The sequence below is a fragment of the Dicentrarchus labrax genome, unplaced genomic scaffold (assembly GCF_905237075.1).
Source record: "Dicentrarchus labrax unplaced genomic scaffold, dlabrax2021, whole genome shotgun sequence".
Taxonomy (NCBI): Eukaryota; Metazoa; Chordata; class Actinopteri; family Moronidae; genus Dicentrarchus; species Dicentrarchus labrax.
The window spans coordinates 19722904-19735973 of NW_026136712.1; positions in this window are offsets into that span (position 1 = coordinate 19722904).

The following is a 13070-nucleotide window of genomic DNA, read 5'->3' on the forward strand; positions in this document are numbered from 1 at the left end:
GATTTCAGGCTCTTCAAGTGCACTTGTTTGGCCTTCATTGTCAAGTCGTCCTTTTCTAACAGAACAAAGTTGTCAAAAAATAAACCACTTCCAACAGATACCAACAGATACTCGAGTGGCGTCTTGTCATTGTGGTCTACCGCCATGTAACCAGCCCAGGTTACACAGATCATATCTGTGGTGAAGTAATCAATCCACCAGGTTATCCCCCCTCTCTCATCCTCAACCAGAGGATTAGTTCAAGATGGGTTGCATCAATTTAGGCTCTTTTAAAGTGGTCGGGCCTTGGTTAACCGCGTCACAACATGTGGCACAGTCCCCCTTGGATGCGAGGAAGCCAAGGACCACAGGGCTGTGTGTTCCTGGGAGAAAGAGGAGAAAAATAAATTCTGACACATTGGCTGATTTTTCACAGTGGGTGTGTATGTGGAGTTTCAAGGTTGTGGTAAAGAAACAGTGTGATGTACTTGTACACAAGGGAAGAGCAAGTTTCTATTTTTAAGGCTAAGGAATTCCTTTAAAGATGCTGTCAAAAAGTCCTTTAAAGATGCTGACAAAGAGCCACATGTAAATATACACTTAACACCAAATGTGTTCACGACACAGAATTACAGTTTCAAACGTGTCTCACACATCACTGCTATTTGTCTGCTTCACCTTTAGGCTTTAACCAAAGATGGAGCTAAACTATTTCACCATTAGAGTTTAAATCCCCTAAATGCTGCTTTTTATGTAAGAATCTTTATGTAGAAAGCCCCCTGCCGATGGTGTGGTGGTCTAATAATTTTCAAATACAGTACAGAGTATAATAGGCACTCTGCAATCTCCCTGGGCCAAACTGTGTCCTCTAATGGGTTAAGTAGAAGTCAATAATTTCCCCCCTCAGTCTTGGCATGATGAGAGGGCATATGGGTATGAGTGTTCATGTATTCCTTTGGGGTTTTCTTGTGTGTCAGTGTGGAGGTGGGGCCCTTCTAAGTTTGGAAGGGAAGTCAGAGCAAACTCACTGCTAAGAAGGAAAGGTCTCCCTATCAGAGGAAAACAAGTGCGATTGGAAGTCAGCAATTACCATGTTGTAGATAACGAAATGGGAGCGATAAGAGTGCCACGATTTAGCTCAATAGGCAAATCCCCCGTAGGCCTCTGTGAATGCAGTTCCACACGCACAGCACACGCAGAGCACATAAAGAGACACGAGATCTTTCCCGAACAGTCTTTCCCTCTGAGAGATATCATACTGGATTAATATGTCCACTAATTGGCATTCCTTATTCAGCAGGAACTTATGTTAACATAACCTCAGAATAAGTGGACATGTGGTCCAACAAACAGTCTGTGGCTGGGAAGCCAGTGAGGGATCATGTCCTTGTTGCTGCACTACTGACTCCTACTGGTTGCAGGAAGGAGTTTGTGGACTGAGGGGTTAGTAAGTGATAAGATGAGTAGAAATTACTGGTGAAACTATATGTCATTGACACCGTACAGTGCTCCAGCCATAAATTATCAGCTGTGAAATTAGTTTATAGAATACAATAAATATCATTAATCCATATAATTTTGGTTCAACTGGCAGATTTTGCTTGTGCAGAGGAGTGTAAACTCCACTCTCTTAAAGCACTGTGCAAGCCTAGTGTCTCAGTTTCTCTCTCAAAGCTTGTGTGAGACTAAGACGTGGAGGACGTAACTGTTTATTGGGCATTAATTGACCGTCATAGTGTGCACACCACATGTGTCATCCAGACCGAAGTAGTTAAAGTGGGGTAAGTCATTCTGGAGAAAGATAGCTGATTGTTTAGTCTCATTCCCAGTTCGTCAAATACGGGAAAACAATACAGTTTTCTCGGAACAAGCCCCACAAAACAACGGGTGGTGTTCCTGGTAGTCAAATACCAACACATTTGCAATACAACCGTTTTTTTGACGGCCTGGGAATGAGACTCAACCATTAGGTATCTTTCTCCAGAGTGACTGACCCACCTTTAAGGTACAGTAGCCGGGATTTTACCGATCCGGGGAGATTTCCTGGAGGGTTGATGCTTGTCAGCTGTAGGAAACAGGCATGCAACAACATGTGTCAGGATGCTGCCGATGTATTTCCCTTAAGACCGCACACCACATAATCACCTTTGATCACATAATTGTGTCTGATTAACCTTTACAAGATCAACTTATTAGTGTGTAATTTGTGTACTTTGTTACTTTGTTGGCCAGCTATTAAGAGAGCCTATACTCAAAAACCTTTACAAACACAACATTATATAATTTGATCTACAGTGAAGCAAAGAAAACGCTACCGTAATGATGCCAGAAAGTAACTTTTCAGTGAAGTGCCATTTTTCTCCATAATTGTGTTTGCTGTACAAATACAGACATACTCAGGAAGGGCTGTTTATGGGTGTTTCAATAGCAAACGTAACTCTACTGTGAAATCTGATTTTAATCTTGAAGCTTGTTTAAAATGTCTCCTCAATTGTTCAAACATTATTTTTGATATTAATCGCTTCTTAACATAATATTGTTAAGCCTGGTGAGACCACATCATCTATTGTGCAACGCTGTTAGTTTTGAAAAGGTGCCATATTGATTTCTCCAAATATTTCGGCTTGTGTATTAAATTGTTTGTATTACGTTGTGTATTATTTAATAAGCGATTTCTACAAACACATGCACAGTTATCCAATTAGAGAAAAAAAGTGTGTGTATGTGTGTGTGTCACCCTATGACTATAATCTTTGGCTACGTCTGTGTGTAGGTGTCAGTGCCTTTGTATACATTTGTGTATGGTGCTTTGCATGCGTGTATGCGTGTGCACGTCAGCATGAACACACTTATGCAGAACTGTGTGTATCTGTGTCACTAAAAGAGAGTTTCTGTTGGCATCCCGCCCCTGCTCCCTGCCAGAATAATCACGCACTTAATCTCTCACTCTTCTTCTTATGCTCCCCCTCTCTCCTTTATTCCTTTTGTCTCTCTGCCTCCAATGCCAGGCCCTTTGTTAAAGACAGGAATGTCTCCAAGCCCTGTGTAAAAGAAGAGTCTTGCTCTTCAACAGCACACAAACAAACAGGAGTTGCTGTCTTTATATTCACCGCATGGCCCGGCCCAAAAGTCACAAAGATGCTTCTTTACTAATCCCTGATTTTATTGTTTCTCTTCATGTTTACGTCTTCACCGAGGTCAAGCGTCGGGTGAAGGTTCGGATCGGCTTTTTATGATGAGCTCTGTCCTTGCATTTTGGCCGGCAAGTGTGCTAGTGAGGAACACAGACAAGCTTTGGAACAGCTTGCCATTTTCCTCTAAGCAATGACATAGCCGACAAGCAAAGCATAATTCAAAAACACAATAAATCAATGCAGATTTTAATGGGATTACGATAAGAGGAAAAATGACTAAAAGCTTGATTCTCAGGCTCGTTGAGTTATGGACTGTCTGGGTTCACCAAGAGCAACGGTCTTGATCCTAAATCTGTATAAATAATCATCGGGAAAATTAGGACTACTTGAGCATATAAGGTATCGGTCAAGGCTGTGAGCACCATATGTTTTCAAGCGATGCCGAATAGCAGCGGTGTTACGACCCGGGTCAAAATGTAAAGAAGTGTGCTTTTAACATGACCCAGCTGCAACAAATTCACAAAACAGACAAACACCTGTTAATATCTTCCTCGAGCCAGCGGAGGCTTTTCATTGGACACAAATAGCAATAAAGGGATTCATGGCCTCGCAAAATCATGACGCATGTCAAGCTGACATCTGAGTATCTGAAACATGATTGGGCCATAATTCCTTTACAGCCAGCAGAGGCTGTTACTGTGTTCGGACACCTTCTGCTGCTTTTCTGCAGGTCCATGTGGGCTTCCTCCGTCACTGTGATGAATTTGGGTCTGACCTCTGCAGTGATAATAAACGCTGATATGCAAGAGTATATGGTGTCTGAGAAACTGAGGGATTTTTGCAATAATATTTTAGTGGAGAAATCTGTAGAAATCATAACGGGACAAGAAATATACATCAGAGATGTATGAAACGTGCTGTGTTCCAAGCTGATATTTCTTTTTCCATCTTATCTCTCTTGTCTTTCCATCTATGAGCAGTGGGTCATATGAGGATTTAACGAGGAGGGATCAGTAGCTATGATCTTTCCAAACACTGCAAAACCAAACAAACACATCATAGCCCCAAAATACTTTTTTTGATTTGACGTACAAACATCAATAAAGAGCAATACATTTCCACACCAAAACAACAGTCCTTAATCTTTAAACAAAATCCACGAATATGAATGCAGCTACATGTCGAGTGACAGAAGGGGGCGCTAGATCATTTGAAGAAGATGAAGATAACCTTGATCTATTGCGTTCAGTACACATACAGTATGTTCAATACAACTACAAATCAAAAGTTTACATTTCAGAAATCATCTTTCTCCTGTTTGTTCCATTCTTCAACCTCATTAGTGGATCCTATATGATCTACCCATATTTGACTCCTCTCTTTCTTTACATGATTACATAAACAGACAACAATATAAACACCCCCAACACACACAGGAAGTAGAGGGCATCCGCCTGACAACTAATCACCCTTAATTGTGTGCTAATAGTGAAAGCAGTGCATGTGGAGGGGAAAGGAGGAGCACAGCGGGATGGGGGAATAAAAGAAAATAAACAGCGGGAATAGGAAGGGGAAAAGAGCAATTTCAACCGAAAAAATATTAATGTAATCAAGGCAAATTAGTAGGTTTGGGATAACATTCCTGTGGCGCTGTGTGTTTATTTTGCAAGCAAGTAATGGAAAGTAGGTAGGGTAGAGGCAAGGCAAGGGCAAGACTCACCTACCAAACTGCATGCATACTTGGCTACTATTTTTTTAACTTGAAGCTTATAAAAAAGTAAGTTTGTCACTCTCAAGCAACATTCCTCTTTATTGCGATTCAAAAATTAATGCAATTGTTCCATTTCAATCAATCATATCAGGGTGGAGTTTCTGCAAAATGTGTCAGATTCAGGACAAATAGTGATACGCTTCATTTAGAGTTGTTTTGTTACCCTGACTGCCATTCCCATTCACATTCAGCGGCGTAGAGGATGGTGATTTAGCTCTCATGACAGACTGTGAGCACATCCTGTTTTGTTTGTATGTGCGGGCCCGTGTGTGCACATGCATAACTTTTCTGTGAGTTCGTGTACAAGTCTGTCTAAGTACTGTATGGTTGACAGCGTGAATGGTGGATGTGTGTGTGGGTGTGGGTGTCTCAGTCAGTTTTATTTCTCCCCTGTTAGCGGCGGCTGAGTGATGAGCAGCGGGGAGGGAGGGTCGAGACAGCGGTGCAGAAACACTGTGATGCTTAACTAAACAAGATGTGCTTTAGGGCTTGAACTGTGCACTGTCCCCCATCTGAAACACAAGTGCACAAAGCTGTCAGACACACACATAACGCACACTTCCCACCCCTCAATTACATATGCACTTCTGCTCACACGTGCAAACACACCAGTGACTCCTGTTTATTGAGTCGGATGTTAAATTGTCCTCCAGCGCGGAGCGCAGAGGTTCCCAAGTGTTGAAACAGACTGCGCCTTGTGTGAAAGATATCCAAACACACGTCCAAGTTTGCTCTGGAGACGGTCCTGTAAGAGCTTGACCAGGCCACATCACAGCCCTTTTTCAAGCTCAGTTCAAGCCTCTTCTTGTCCAAGAGCTACAACAATCCATCTGTGTACTGTGTGATGTGAAAAAAGGCAAGCAGAAGTCCTCTATGAAATTCAATGGATTTATATTTGTACAGAAGTCCAAAAGGCACCTGTGGAGCAGATTTGTTTCCCAAATACTAAAATATATTCATTCTGTGTCTTTAACATGGCTGGATTCTGTTAATGCACTTAGTTATCTTTTAGGTCTGTGGAAACACATGATTGATGAGTTGGATTTCAGTAGAAAATATAATTTCTATTTTCTCTGTAGGTAAGAGTGAAGGTGGTTCAGGTTAGATGGCGGAACGGGAGTTGAAGTACGCAGTCACACAGCTCCCACTTGTGGTTGGACAAAATACAACCTCCCCTGTCCAGATCAAGAGATGGAGTATAAACCCTGTTGCCCCTCAGCACAACAAACAAATGACAGTGATCTTACAAAATCACACTTGCCATTACTCTTTGTAAATCAGGACTCAAGAGGGAGGCCATTTTGGGAAATAAACGTCAATAAATGTTTCACAATGTGGCCTTTTCGGTCGGCAGGGGCTCGTTGTCAAACAGCATAAACAAATATGACGTAACTGGACTGGTGTAAAGCACGAAAGTAACTTGTCTTTGAATAATGAGTGGTCATGGTCTCGGTTGGTTTGCCGTCAATTGGAGGCAGATGTGGGAGAGAAAGCAATGCATGGGTGGCGTAATCTGGGTCAACCTCACATGGGGAGAGACAAGCGAATCCAAACAGAGGGGTCCTCTCCGAGCATCGCGTGACCTTGTTCTGGTGGCCGTTGAGTCATGGTTCATCAGTGTGGCTGCTCCCAACAGAAAAAACAGAGAATACTGGGTGTCAAAAAGAACACGAGGTCAAGACTGAGACTATATTTAGACAGTTTCTTTCTTTTTAATAAAACTCTAATACTACTTTTCATGGCGTACACTTTAAATGTATAATGTCATTTTATTAGGATAATAATGTAATATAATAATAGATACATCAGCATGCGACATAGAAAGTGACAATTAATCAGGTAAGTGCAGTTCAAAGTGTTTCACAGATGATTGACAAGCTCATAATAAGACATAATTAGTGGACCATAATAGAGTGAAATAAAACTAAAATTATAAGAATTGAATAGTTTTAACAGGTGTAACAATATATAGAGTTTAATAAAAAGCTTTACTAGAAACTAGATTGAATAGATTAGGAAGACAAGACAAAATAAAAACAATAACAATATAGTAACTGATAAAATACATTAACAATACAATTTTACTCAATATGATAAAGTAAGTAAATAAAAAAGAAAATAATGTCCAAAAACCATTAATGTTAATAAATTTTGTCTCCAAACTGTATAAATATTTGCCATAAAACAGCTCCACATGTATCCTCTAGAAGAAAATAAATAAAAAATAAAAATAAAATAATCCATTACAAGTTTGCACTTTTTCTGAAACCATACCATCACACAATGAATCATATAAATAATAAGCACACCACCCAATATTTAGACAGTTTCTGAGATGTTTAATTTATGGGCCAAGGGTCATTGACGGAGCAATAAAGCTCGTCCATGACTTCAGCAGCTTCAAAAGCACCGTTCATGAAAAGACACGAAACAGTTGTTATACTAATAATAGCTTTTAGTGTGCCAACACCTGCCTAACAGATGCGGGTGTGGTTAATGAAGAGTTAGGGTGAATCGAAACAGATGGAATGATAATGATGGGTAATGAATAATATCTGTGCACCATAAACCCCTCTCAGCTTGTTCTCGCACTGTGGTGTGCTTCATTATCTTGTCTGGTTTGTCCCTCGTTTGGAATCAATTGTGTTGTCGATTACTGTCGGACATTATTCACAGGAACAAATTACCTCAGTGTCCGTTTGGAGGAGATTTCTCTGTTGAACATGGTAGCTGTCTGATTGTTAAACATAGTTAAATAGTTTTATCCTAATCTGAATGGAAATGTTTACCAGTTTGGGCTCCAAAACCAAATATTCAATAATTATAAGTTGTTGCTGCAGTTTTAAATGTTTAGAACCATAAAAATCAATTGTGTTTGAATGGTCGTAGGACAAAATGATTCGTAAAGATCTTAAAAATGCAGAAACACGTTTTAGCTTGTAAAAGGATATTTACTGCACTTAAAGCTGCATAAATCCATATTTTTATATAAACAATGGGTGAAAATGGTGTTGGCGATGAACCCACAGAGAATTATCACTCAACTCTGCAGCTTTCCACTCTGTCTGTCTGTCTGTCTGTCTGTCTGTCTGTCTGTCTGTCTGTCTGTCTGTCCAGCACAACAAGCTAAACACCGCATGGAGAAGAAAACAGAGAATACTGGACTTATTCGTCACATGACTCCAAATGAACCTTGATGCTTGGTATCTACCAGATAAAAGTAGTAATTAGTTACAGTTACTAGTCACTTCACTCTAAAGTAATTCAATTGTTTTACCAATAAATACATGTAAAAGTAAGTTATAGGGAAAGTCACTTTTGCGTTAGTTTTAAATGTCTGCTTCAGTTTTCTTATTAATGCACACAGCTGCCTGCTTTATTACTTTAATGTTGCTGTGGGATAAGAAACAAATGCATTGAGTTATTACCAGTCCTGACCACCAGAGGGCCTTTAATGTACACTTATTGTCTTGGTTAGTAGCCAGGAGGATTTAGTAGAACACGGATGTACACATTAACCGAGCTTTGCCACAGTATTTAGTTAATAAATAATTATATTTGATGAATGGAAAGCAAGCTCTACTATTACCTGGACTGTACCGTAAGGGTCGGGTGACGTTAGATCATAAACCAGGAAATCAAGGCGATACACTCGGACTACTGCCGTGTTCTGCACTTTTACTCCCATTACTGGTATCTACTGGCTTCGTAAACAGGCAACACATTCACCATAACAATTTTACAAGGCAATAATATGTCTGCCAATGTTGTGTTTAAATTTACCCAAAGGCCCCCCAAGTGGCCCATATCTATATTTTATCCAAAGCTAATTGAGATTTACAGAGTTTTTGCCTTCTTTAATAAAAGGTTCAGTAATGTGAAGGTGTCGCTGCAGTTTCTAAAGTTTCTAACTGTAAAATATGATTATAGGACAAAGGTTAACTGTGGTCATTACTGCGAAAGACCATGATTCACAGTTTTTCACTCCCCAAAAGTAAAATAAAAGAGGGGTATGATTCACTGTAAACTGTAATTCATTCAGTCTTATTAATCTATCATTTGTATCGCACACTGCAAGAAGGTATTATTATATCTTTCCAAAAAGCTTCAAGCTCCATTCATACTGAAGAGTTTCTCAAATAGTGATGCATGATTACCTCTGCCAGCTTCAATTACAATCAGAGCAAAGTTTCAGCATCCAGCTGTGGATCGAGGGTTGGAGATCCACATTAGAGCTCGTTGCATTTGGCCGGAAAGAATTGTCAGTTAACTTTTCCTGTTTCTTTTTGCTCTTTGCTTTGCTTGAACTGCTTGTTTGAAAGAATGTTCATGGATCACTGTACATGGGGTCAGTAAAAAGAGCCTTAAAAGTTTCTATTGGCATGAACGAGCATGTCAACAGGAGTTTGGCAGAACAAGAAGACTCTGCACAATTCAGACTCAAACTATGAATCTACATACCCCAGGCTCCATGGTGCACCTGACCTGCAGGAGTTGGAAACGGAGGAGAAGGAGTCCTAGGTTTAACTACTCGTTTTTTCTGTTTTTGACATCCAGCCATCACTCTCGCTCCCTGTGGGGAGCAGAAAGGTCACAGCGAAGCCTTTATTCTGGCTCAGGTTTAGCAACACGGAGTTCTGGCCTCCAGAAGAACTCCTATTCTCTCTGGCACATGTTAAGGCGCTCTATCATCTCTCTCTTTCTCATACTCTCTCATGCTCTCTCTTCCCCACTCTCTCCTGTCAGATCTGTCTTCACAGGGACTTGTAAAATTACCTGGCAAGAACAGCTCAAAGCACTGGACAGGACCGATGTCCCCAGTGTCCCACAAACTTTTACAAACTTTTTTTGTTTCATTAAAATGAAGAGTTCACTGAAAAGAGGTCCATGTTTTTGTGCCAAAGGGTCAATTATTACTGATTTTTCTGCAAACTTGCAAGGTGATTCAATACAAATTTATCCACTTCCAAACTTTTCTGAACAAAGGATATTAAATTTAATTTACTAAACATGTTGAAGCCATTGTGGCCCAATGGGCGTGCATTCCTATTTCCTATTCTTGGACAAGACTGCTGCTTCACCATGGTTTTTGACACAGAAAAAAAGGTTTGCACTGTGTGGGTAATTGTTATTACCATGTTCCCTGGCAGGACAACTTGTGAAGACACAAAAGGATGATCAGAGGCTTCAAGAAAACAGTTCCAGCAAGCTTAGTGTGAACTAAATGAATCTGTGATATATACAATCTAAAAAAGACTCATTAAAAAGGAAGGACATTGAATTTTAGTGAAATAAAGATTAGCACGATAGCATCAGCAAAGGAAAGTTTTTTTTGATTTCCCTACATAAACCATATTTGTCCCGTTGTCATCCATGCCCCCCCTGCAGTGGCTTTATCTCCCACCAGGGGGGCCCATCTCACAGTTTGAGAACAACTGCACTATATTTCATAACAATGGACACAGAAAAATATTATTTTATGAGGTGACCATTAAAGGCCTACTGCTGACATTCATGCAGTGTCCTTCTTCAGAACCATTCACATCATCATGGATGACAGATGTTATAGATGCATGTTGGATGTTGTTATAGATGTTATAATTCACCTGTGTTCAGATTTTTAACCCTTACACACTGTCTATTGTCTCAAGTTATATATAAAAGTTATTGGTTTAACAGGAGGTTTAATCCTCTCGCCAGTGTAAATATTTTGTTGCCTTTGTAAAAAATAATTTAGGGCTTTCTTTGCTAAAAAAAAACAATGCTGAGAGTGAATCAGAAAAGTAATGTTGTTCAGAAAGATAATCAATGAGTTGAAATGCTTTGTGCCTAAATAATCTCTGAGCAGTCACACAAATATGTCCAAACTTCCACTTTAACTACAATAACGTCCTAACACACTGTAGTTTGTAAATTAGGTTACATCTAATTCATTGCATAGAACAAAGCTGGGAAAGCCAGGTTAAAGAGTGGTGTATTAAAAAGACTGTCAGTCATTGTCAGAGTTAAATAAATACCATATTGTGCTGAGTGAGAGCAAAGCCTAAGATCTTCTCCCACATATCACTGAAGCTCCTTCAACGTGAGGTAGAGGGCAGTGTTGTTCTTGTGTAACAGACACAATGAGGCACTCAAATGTATTGGTATTCTTGTCCACTGGTCCTTGAGCTGTCATCAGGTTCAAATAGCCTTAAGCACGTTTAGATTTATATACAGCATTGTGACTGGGTCAGAATTAGCCTGCAGATACTTCCATTAGACAAATAGCATCCATATAGTAGATACTGGTGAATAAGGAACTAAAGTCCCATGACAACAAGTTATGCATGTGTTGTAAATCTGCAACTAATGATCTGAAATCTCACAGTGAAAGGGTCTGAAGACATTTATGTGTGTCTGTCAGAGTTAATTTGATTAGAAGTTAAATGTGTACAGTATACTGCTGAATAAATAAGAAAACTCATAAATTTACATACAAATAACATAATTACATAACATCATTTTAGACATGCTATCATGAATTCCAAAACTCAGAGTGGATTAGTTTGTTGTGAGCCTTTGCAGAGATTAAATGCCAGAGAAATAATAAAAAAGATATGAACAGTGACTACAGGCAATCTGCAGCATTTCCCTCTTTTTACTACATGTTCGGCACCTAAAAAGTTCTCCCTCTAAATAGCTCTAACACAGAAGGGAGTGACTATAGCAGAAACTATAAAATGTTTCACAGACAAAGGACAACAGAATATATCATTATGTTTAATGTCTCTTCTGTTATATAGGCTTAACCTTTCAAATGCATTTTTCAGAAAGGTGAAAACGGCCGTCATTTGATTGCTGTAACATTTTAATGTCACGATCATTCATCAGTTAGATAATTTTTATTATAGTCATACATCATAATGCTAGCACTTTAAAAATGCGAGGTTTTATTTAAGAATGTCATAAAATGTTATATTTTATTGCAGCATTTATAGTTTTGAAGTGTTTTAAATTTCATGTCTTTCGCATTGTAAAAGTTTCACATTTCCCGCTATAAAAATGTGAAAAAGATTTTATTTAAGAGAGATCTTCGCGGTGTGTCATTAAGTAACATTTTGAATGCCATGCTCTGGGGTGAGTTTAAAGAAACTAAACCATTAAAGATGATTATCGTTAATGTCTTTGGCAGTCGGTGCTGTAACAAGCCATGTACGCAGCATCGTGTTTCCTCGGACTTGTTTGGCAGTTGTCTCTCATTTCGTGGTTGCAAAACATCTTCGAGAGAGCCCCCGAGGGAGCACACGGGTGGATTAGATACATGAGAGAGCCACCCAGGCTTCATCATCACATTATACAACACTCAGCAAGAGACGTCTGGTTCAACTCAATACAAAGTGAAAGTGATGGAGACCATTTTCCTCCCGTCCAGGAGGGATGTTGCATGGAGGAGTATGGGGGTTGGTGGGGGTTGATTGTGGTTAAAGCTCAGCCATGGGAAGAAGAACATGGAAAAATCTTGGAAGTGAAGCATGTCCATCCACAGAGGTGACAAGCAAACTAAACAGGACTTTGGAGGACAGGATGATGATTTTGGAAACCACAATCTGACCCCCCTCGACCCCAATCTTTTATGTACAACACACACAGAGAGAAAAATAACATGTTACACACACACACACACACGCACACAAACAGAGAAGAAGGAGCAGGCACGCTGTAACTCATATCAGCGGTGGAGGACGTAGCAGATCCTTTACTTAAATAAAAGTAGCAATATGACAATGTAAAAAAAAAAGTGCTGCATTCAAACTAGAAAAAGTAAATGTAAAAATATATATTTAAATGAAGTATTATCAGCTAAATATAAGGATCAACGTTAAACGTACTCATTATGCAGAATGACCTCTTCCAGTGTAGCATTGTAAATTATAGTAATGTCTTTAATAATAAACCACAATTAATTAATTTAATTCTTGATTTACATTTGTCAGAGGTAATGCTCAACAGTGGAGCACAGGTCATTGCATAAATATCAATCTGATTCTTTTATTTGTGATTTTATATTCATATTGATCTGTTTTTGTGCTCAGCCACTCACCTTCATCCTTTTATCCAAGGCACTTGGGAGGTTGCTGCCTGTCGTTACTTAGCAACCAAAACCTGTGGGCTGCATGACGATGAGGATGGCGTTCCGGTGATTTAGC